Source organism: Daucus carota, chromosome 2 (assembly GCF_001625215.2).
Source record: "Daucus carota subsp. sativus chromosome 2, DH1 v3.0, whole genome shotgun sequence".
Taxonomy (NCBI): Eukaryota; Viridiplantae; Streptophyta; class Magnoliopsida; order Apiales; family Apiaceae; genus Daucus; species Daucus carota.
Genome location: NC_030382.2, coordinates 4,413,078 through 4,421,930, shown reverse-complemented (window position 1 = coordinate 4,421,930; position 8,853 = coordinate 4,413,078). Strand labels below are relative to the sequence as shown.

The following is an 8,853-nucleotide window of genomic DNA, read 5'->3' as shown; positions in this document are numbered from 1 at the left end:
TAAAAAGCCCGTTGGGCATCCACGTTTGAGAAACGTGGGCTGCCCAATCTCAAGGCTCGAGCCCCCAGCCCGGCCGGGGCCCAGAACTCGAATCCTAGTCCTACTAGGAGTCTGATTGATGAGTCCAGGACTCCGAGAGTCCTACAAGAACTCTGAATTTCGTGGATAACTATCTAGAGTCCTAGATAACCTCCAGCAGCTCAAGATAAGGATCAGGGATCAGTCCTATCCTATCTCTGACTCAAATACCTATTTCTACTAGGCCTCTAACACCAGGGATCCTATTTCTTATCAGTCTCTAACCCTGAGACATCTATATAAAGGGCTCTACCCCTCCAAAATAGAACTACGTTGTTTGACTTGATTCTTCACCCCGCTGAAGATACGTAGGCACCTCGTGAGGACCCGCCTGAGTTCCGACTCGCGAGATCAGTCAAAAAGCACGAAGCTCACCCCTCGATTTTTGATCCATAACACAAACCACGTCTCAAATGTTTATTTGATAAAGAATATTTGATTCAGCTAGATACAGATGAACCAGACAGTACATTTGTGTGTCAGCTACTCAGATTAAGTGTTCTGCATCAACTATAGGTGGCCGTTCAATCAAGACAAAGATCTACAACGTTTAAACAAGTCAGGAGTCCCTGCTGCTGAAGGAATATAATTTTATAAGTATTTATTTAATTATTTCACTTATCAAAATAATTAAATTAGTTGTATAATTTATTTATTAAATTGATTCACCTTCGAATTAATTTAATATATGAATTTATATAATTAATATAATTAAGTGAGTAATTATTGAATATTTATATAATTAAAAACACTTGTTTTATGGATTAAATGACTCGGTATGACATTCTCAAAGAAAGTCATACTGTGTCCTCCTATATGACATTTCTAGCCATGAGTTAAACAAGTCATATTGGTGCTTTGTACATGACTAAATCAGTCGGTATGATTTTCTTAAACAAAGTCATACCATGTACTTGCATCTGACTTTCTTTGGTATGACTTAAGAAAGTCATACCGTGTCATCCCGTATGACTTTCTCTAATGTCATGTGTCTTATGCCTATATGACTTTATATGTCATACCATTTGGTCCCCTATGACTTAATAAGTCATACCGAATGTTGGTGTATGACATTGGCTGACTAAGCCATGCCAATTGACCCTTGAAGGCCAAGGAAAGAAAGTCATACTGCGCCTGGCAGTATGACATTCTTTAAATATGTCATTCCTTCTTTGTTTTTGGCACACTACACCATAGATTGCATTTTGCAACCACTCAAAAAACAATTTCCACAAAATCGTTGCAATTGAAAAATTAAAAACAGTCTATCGCAATGCCGAAAAAAACGTTACAATAGAATCAAATTTTCGTTAAAAAGTTTGAAAAGGCTATAAAAAGCAAGGTATTTTTCAATGCTAGTACCAGGCGTTGCAGTAGATTAGAATCTTGGGGCCAAAAAATTGGCGGGCCAAGAGTAAATTAGTAGTGGCGGGATAGTGAAAATTAGAAGTGCCCGGGTTAATTAAAAGAAAAAACACACAAAAAAGAAAGTACACTACACTCAGTTACACTACAGATAATTAAAACACTACACTAACACTACAGAGTACAGAGGCGTTATATCGAAGAGAGAGGAGCGAAAGACAAGAAGTCGAGAGGATCGAAGAACAGAGGCTGGGCGTGTGAGAGAGAGAAGTCGAAGGCAAGGCTCGGTATAATTAGGTACACAACCCCGTTTCTCTGTTTGTCTCTCATAAATTAGGTATATATGTATTTAATTGGGTGTCTATATATGTTTAATTGATTGTGTATATGTGGGTAATGGTGTATATGCTTGTTGTTAATTAGGGGTTTAAATTGGTTTAGGTTGATGTGCTTGCATGTTTTAGGGTTCAGATTATGTTGATACATGGGTTTCTTGTTCTCTGATTTTGTGCTTTGTTAGATGGTTTTGTATATTTTCAGATTATGTTGATACATGGGTTTCTTGTTCTTTGATTTTGTGCTTTGTTAGATGGTGTTGTATATTTTCAGATTATGTTGATACGTGGGTTTCTTGTTCTCAGATTTGTTACATGTTTAATTTAGGTTTTTTATATGTACTAAAATCAATTTTGGAGGTATTTAGTAATTGTGGTTATAATGGGTTTACTGGGCTCTAAACAGTGGGGTTATTTTAGAGGGATTTAGTAATGTTTATAGGAGTTTATTAAATTGATGCTTGTTTCTATTCAAACTTGTGTAGAAATTCAGTGATGATGAAGTGGACATTACTTCCAAAGTATAGTGAAGAATATATAAAAGGGGTAAAAGATTTTGTGTCGAATGGTATGGCAAATTTTGGCGTAGGAACTGAACTTAGGTGCCCGTGTAAGAAATGTACTAATCGCTTCTGGCACTCGCAAGATGTCGTCTATGAGCATCTTATATGCCAGGGGCCATATCCAGAGTTTGTGAACTGGATACATGAGATTTCAACGGCAAAATTTAAAAAAGCACTGGAATTAGTGATGATATGGACTGTGATACGGGGGGGTTTGGTTTGGGAGAAGATTTTGATGAGATGGTCCTTAATCAACATAAAAATAGTATTGATGATACCGGTGTTAAAAATTATATGAACAAAGAAGCAATGAATTTCTATAGGCTTGTCGAGGAGGGTAAACAACCTTTGTATCCGGGCTCCAAAACCTTTACTCGTTTAGGTTTTATAGTTAAGCTTTACATGTTGAAGTGTACTTGTGGATTTACCGAGTCAGCCTTTTGTGCAATACTTGAGTTGATAAAGGAGGCCTTCCCCGAGTCAAATTTGCCCCCTTCTTTTAGTGCTGCAAAGGGAATAATTAAAGAATTAGGCCTTGATTATGAGAAGATTCACGCATGTCCCAATGACTGTATGTTATATTGGGACAAAGATAAAAAGGAAAATAATTGCAAAGTTTGTGGAGTTTCAAGATGGAAATCTGTAGAAAGTGACAAGGCTGCTGTTTTAGAAAATAATGATAGGAAAACCTATAAAGTCCCTGCCAAGGTCTTGAGATACTTTCCATTAAAAACAAGATTGCAGAGAATGTTCTTGTGTAAAGAATATTCACAGCTCATGCAATGGCATTCAACATGCCGAACAATCGATGGAAAGTTAAGACATCCAGCCGATGCCAAGGGCTGGAAGTCTGTGGATGCAAGTCATCCAAATTTTTCTCAAGAGGCTCGAAATGTGAGGCTGGGATTAGCAGCAGATGGGTTTAATCCGTACCGAACGATGAGTATATCTCATAGTACTTGGCCAGTGATGCTAGTTAACTATAATTTACCACCGTGGTTGATTATGAAACCTGAAAACATAATTCTTTCCACTCTGATCCCTGGTCCGGTACAGCCTGGTAATGAAATAGATGTGTATCTGCAGCCGCTTATAGCTGAGTTAAAAGAATTGTGGGATGTTGGTATACAAACTTATGATGCCCACTGTAATAACACATTTACCTTGTGCGCAAGCCTATTACGGACTATAAGTGATTTCCCGGGGTATGGGGTTTTATCAGGTTGGACCACAAAGGGATACCTTTGCTGTCCCGAATGTCATTATGAGACCTCATCTATTTATTTGAAGCACAGCCGTAAAGTTTGCTACATGAACCACATAAAATTCCTACTTCCTGATCACAAGCTTAGGTTTGACACGAAGAGATTTAATGGGGAAGTAGAAACAGGCCTCTGTCCCAAACCTTTAACTGGAAAGCTCATTGAAAATCTTTTGGCTGAATTTAGGAATAATTTTGGAAAGCAGAAAGGCAAGAAGAAAGATGGAGACTGTCCTTGGAAAAAAAAGTCGATATTTTTTGAGTTACCCTATTGGAGTTATAATTTAGTTAGGCATAATCTAGATGTGATGCACATAGAGAAAAACATTGTTGATAAAATATTAGGAACTTTGTTAAATATTGGGGGCAAGACAAAGGACAATCTAAATGCTCGTCTCGATTTGCAAGAGATGGGCATTCGTAAGGTTCTTCATCCTGTTAAATCAGCAGATAATAGTCACTTTGAAATCAGTGCAGCATGTTTTGACATGACCAAAAAAGAAAAAGAAGACTTTTGTTCAGTGTTGATGAATGCCAGATTGCCTTATGGATGTGCATCTAACATAAGCCGCTGTGTGCAATTGAATGAAAGAAAAATAAGTGGTTATAAAAGTCATGATGCACATTTCATTCTCCAATACTTACTTCAATTTGCTGCAATAAAAACTTTAAAACCAGAGGTCGCGATACCTTTGATACGACTAGGTTCCTTCTTTAGGGGAATATGTGGTAAAGTTATACAGTTGGATGATGTGGAGAAGCTGCAGAAAGAAATAATTGAAATATTGTGCCAGCTTGAAACAATCTTTCCCCCTGCGTTCTTTGACATTATGGTTCATCTGCCGATTCATTTATGTAAAGAAATTGAATTTGGAAGACCTGTGCACCTTCGATGGATGTTTGGGATTGAAAGGTATTTGAGTAAATTGAAGTCTTACGTTCGTAATAGGAGCGAACCAGAAGGATGCATAGCTGAAGGGTATATGGTTGAAGAATGCCTGACTTTTTGTTCTAGATTTCTAACCGATGATAGTAAAAAACAAAGTCAGATGTTGGAGGTCACATTGGTTCAAGGAGAAACAAAGATGGAAAGCCTATACATTTGGCAGAAAAAGTATGGATTAATGCTCATCGCTATGTATTATTCAACTGTGGCAACATGGAAATAGAGAAGCTTATCGAGTAATGTCTCTTCTCCCTAGTTTTTATTAATCTTTCTATGTAGTTTATAATACTAGCATCTTTAACTATTTAAAATTTCTTCTAATTGCAGGGAACATCGTTCTTTATACGATAATCAAATGAAGTCAAAGTTGTATAAAAGGGAAAGAGACCACAAAAAGGAATTTTACATCTGGCTGAAGGATCAAGTTGAAAAAAAGGAGGGATATTCATCTGAATTATTAGCTTTAGCGAAGGGGCCTCAACGAGCAGCAAGACGATTCACTGGTTATGTGGTGAATGGATTAAGATTCCATACAAAAAAAGGGATGGAAAGTGTACGACACAGAATAGTGGTGTACATTTGATGGCCCTGACTACTAGTTTTTCTAGTACAAAAGACAAAAACCCCATAGTCGGAGAGGTTAGTTATTTTGGAGCCATAGAAGAAATTATCGAGGTTTATTATTGGGGAGCTTTGACTGTTGTCTTGTTTAGGTGTATTTGGTACCAAAAAGATAAAGACTGTCATGGGTTGACAAGGGTGAATTTTAACAAAATTTATCAAAAAGAAGACCCATTTGTTTTAGCTACGCAGGTTCAGCAAGTTTTCTACATTCAAGATTGTTCTGAAAAGAATTTATATTTTGTTGTGAGAAGACTACCGAGGGACTACAATGATATTGAAGAAGAAACTGATCCATTACTTGAAGAAGCTGTTAATGCAGATATGTATCAAGAACTGGAATTTCCTATAAATACACTTCCTGATGATAACAGTTGGTATAGAGATGATGTGCCGAAACGACAAATTCTGAATACACCAAGTGAAGTGGAAGAAAATGATGAAAACTGCGAATAAGACTTGTTCATCTATTGTATTTCAATTATGTCGACTCTATTCCTTGTACTCTGGCAGAATATTATTGTCAAATTTTAATTACCTTGTTATTTGCTTCAATAAGTGTGTTAGTTATATGCTTGCATGTACATTTTATTTGTTTCTACTTGTTTCTTACGAGATTTCTAGTTGTTTTTTATGTAGCGTATTTATCCATCTAATAAACCATACTCCTAACCTTATTTTTGTTATGTATATTTTAAGGATGGCGGATTACTTTTATCTCAGGTTCTACCACAAAGGACAATTTGTAAAGAACAAATACTTGTGTGGAAAATGCACCAAAATTCCAGTTGGTGTAGAAGTTGACACATTTTCCTTTTCCGTGCTTATGGAATACGTGAAGGATGATCTCGGATACACTGAAATAGGAGAGATTTATGTCAAAAAACAAGGGGGTGGTTGGAAAATTGTCTCCTCTGATGCCGACATTGGTGAGATTCTTCAGGGTATCCTAGAAGGATGTCTCTTAGATTTTTATATTGACAATGTTGTTGACAAGGCAATTGAGCCTGCGAAGCAAATGCAGCCTCATGTGATCAATAGGCCGGGGCCAAATTTTAATGAAGGTAGTTATATTCCTTTCTCCTGAAATATTTGGTGCGAGTCTCGATATCATTATTTGTTGTCATTTATTGATTTACAAGTGTATTTCTAATGATTAATAATGCTACTTTAGGTAAGGAACAATTTAAGCAAAAGTATGTGACAATAGAAACACTACAAAAGGATCAGAAGAACAAGAAAAAAGGAGCTGATGGAGACTTGGATTTGGTTTGTACTAAAGAGGTTCAATCTGCAATTCCAATTGAAGGGAATGAGATCAACGAGAAGAAAAAGGATGCTGATGATGGAGACTTGCATTTCGTTGGTACTGAAAAGGCTCAGTCTGCAATTCCAACTAAAGGAGCCGATGAGGAATTGAACTTGGTAGCTACTGATAATAAGGAGGAATATGCATCACAGTCTCCGGGACAAGGCAAAAAGAAGAAATTTACTAAAAAGGCTAGTTAATTTCTAACAAATTAATTTTCACATATCTGCATATATGGTAATTAATTTATTAATTATGTGTGCTTTATTTAGGACATTCTTGCTGATTTTGAAGAAAAAAGGAAAAAGAGGGTTGTAGAAAATAATCAAATGTTGGAAAATCTGAGAATAAATAAACTGAAAGCTGAACTTGAAGCTAAAAAAGAAAAAAAGAAGAAGATACTTGATGGTAACGTATCATACTTGGAATTTGATCGGGACTATGTCTCCGGACATGATAGCCTGCCTAGTAGCGAAGACGAGCAACCGGCGAAGGTGCGTATAATTTATTTAAAGATTAATTGAGGTAGTGCAGTTAAGATGCTATCATTTTAATTTATATATATATATATATATATATATATATGAACTATAATTTTTTAGCGGACTAAAAAAGCTCCAAAAGTGAAGGTTGCTAGCAGAACACCCACAACACGTTCCCAAACTGTCAAAAAAATTGCTGAGACTCAAAAGGTGCATTTTTCCTTCATTTTAAGTTCAATTCTCCTCCATTTTTATTTATGTTTTATTGCATTTTATGTATTTTCAAATTTTGGCAAAATTATTGCAAGGTTGATGCTGAAGTAATACCACCTCCCCCGCCACTACCTGCTGGTCTTCAAGAGTTGAATCAGATAAAGAAGGCATACAGTAATGATGGAGTTGGAACAATGGAGGCATATCTGAAGCTGAAAGAGAGTGAGAAACAATTAAAAGCTGGAAATGGACAGGGCAATGATGGTGATAAGCAACCAACTGATGGTAATAATATTACCACAGTTCCAACTGATGAGGGTATGTATCGAACCTTAATTAGTTTATGCTAGATACATCAGCCATATATGTATATATACACATTGGTAATTTTGTATAATAAAGTTGTCTAAAAAAATTTAAATATGAAGGCGAAACTAAAATTGCAAGGCGCAGAGGCCCTACTAAGATGAATTCTGTTTTCACAAGAAGATTAGAAGACAGACCAGAGTTGACCCTGAATCATGAGTTGCAACCAGTGCATGAAAATAGTAAAATAAGATCGGAATTTGGTAGTTTCTTGGGGACAATTGGAAGACAATGTGTGCCCCTGGAGCCGAGTTCCCGAAGGAGAGAAGATTGGCTGGTGGGAGTTTGTCAAGGTAAAAACAACACATACACACTACATTCCTATTTATAATCTATTTTATTGTGTATAACAGCTCGTATATATATAATCTATTTTATTGTGTATAATCTGTAGACAAAGTATATCATTCCAGAGGAGGGAAAAGATTGGGTTCTAAAGACCATCTGTGATGCATGGAGGATGCACAAAAGCCGTTTTAAAGCAGAATACTATTCCAAATATGACAATGATGAGGAAAGGCTAAGAAATCGGCCGCAGTACATTCCTTTGGAAAAATTCAAGATTTTGCTACTATATTGGGGCCATGAAAAAATCAAATCTACTGCTGCAAAGAATTCAAACAACCGAAGAAAGGTCATTGACACACACACTGCTGGCCGTAAATCCTTTGCACAGATTGGAAATGAAATGGTATGGTCGTGGATACTAATTATCATGTTTAGCAATTATTTTGTCTATCAATCCTACTTGTTAATATTTTGTTCATTTTATGAAAGAAAAAGAACCAGTCGACCCCTGATACACCTACAAAGGCGGATATATATCCTAAAACGCGCCAAGGTCATGATAAGAAGGTTAGGAATAATATTTTTATAAATTGTTGAAATTACTTCTGTCATAAGAGTATTATGAATGTTGAATATGTACATGCCTTTTTATACACTAATATCTTTACATATTTTGATTTTTGTAGACTGAAAAGGACACTGAGAAGGACAATGAAAAGGACAATGAAAAGGACAATGACAAAGACACTGAGAAAGACAATGAGGCTGAAGAAGCAGCAAATACAAAAAAAATAGATTTTCAGGCTCATGGACCAAATTGGCTTGTTGGGAGGACTGGTAGAACAAGGAAAACAGTCAACAATCAACAGCGTCAAAGCAAAAAGGCTGAAGAATTGGCAAGCCTAAGGAAGGAGATAGCTGCTCAGATGGAGGATAAGTTGAACAAAAAGCTAAAGAGAATCCTTGGACATTTGGCTGAGAAAAATCCATCGCTCCATATAGATGTGGATGAAATATGTGCATGCT

The 8,853-nt window shown here is 36.4% G+C and overlaps 1 long non-coding RNA gene across 1 annotated transcript; it reads left to right on the top strand.

Annotated features, from left to right (window-relative positions):
• Window positions 1-8,119: 8,119 nt before the first annotated feature.
• LOC135150573 (uncharacterized) lies at window positions 8,120-8,570 on the top strand. The gene is made up of 3 exons (XR_010288696.1): window positions 8,120-8,230; window positions 8,317-8,394; window positions 8,514-8,570. It is a non-coding gene; the product is annotated as an uncharacterized LOC135150573 (long non-coding RNA).
• The last annotated feature ends 283 nt before the right edge of the window (window positions 8,571-8,853 follow it).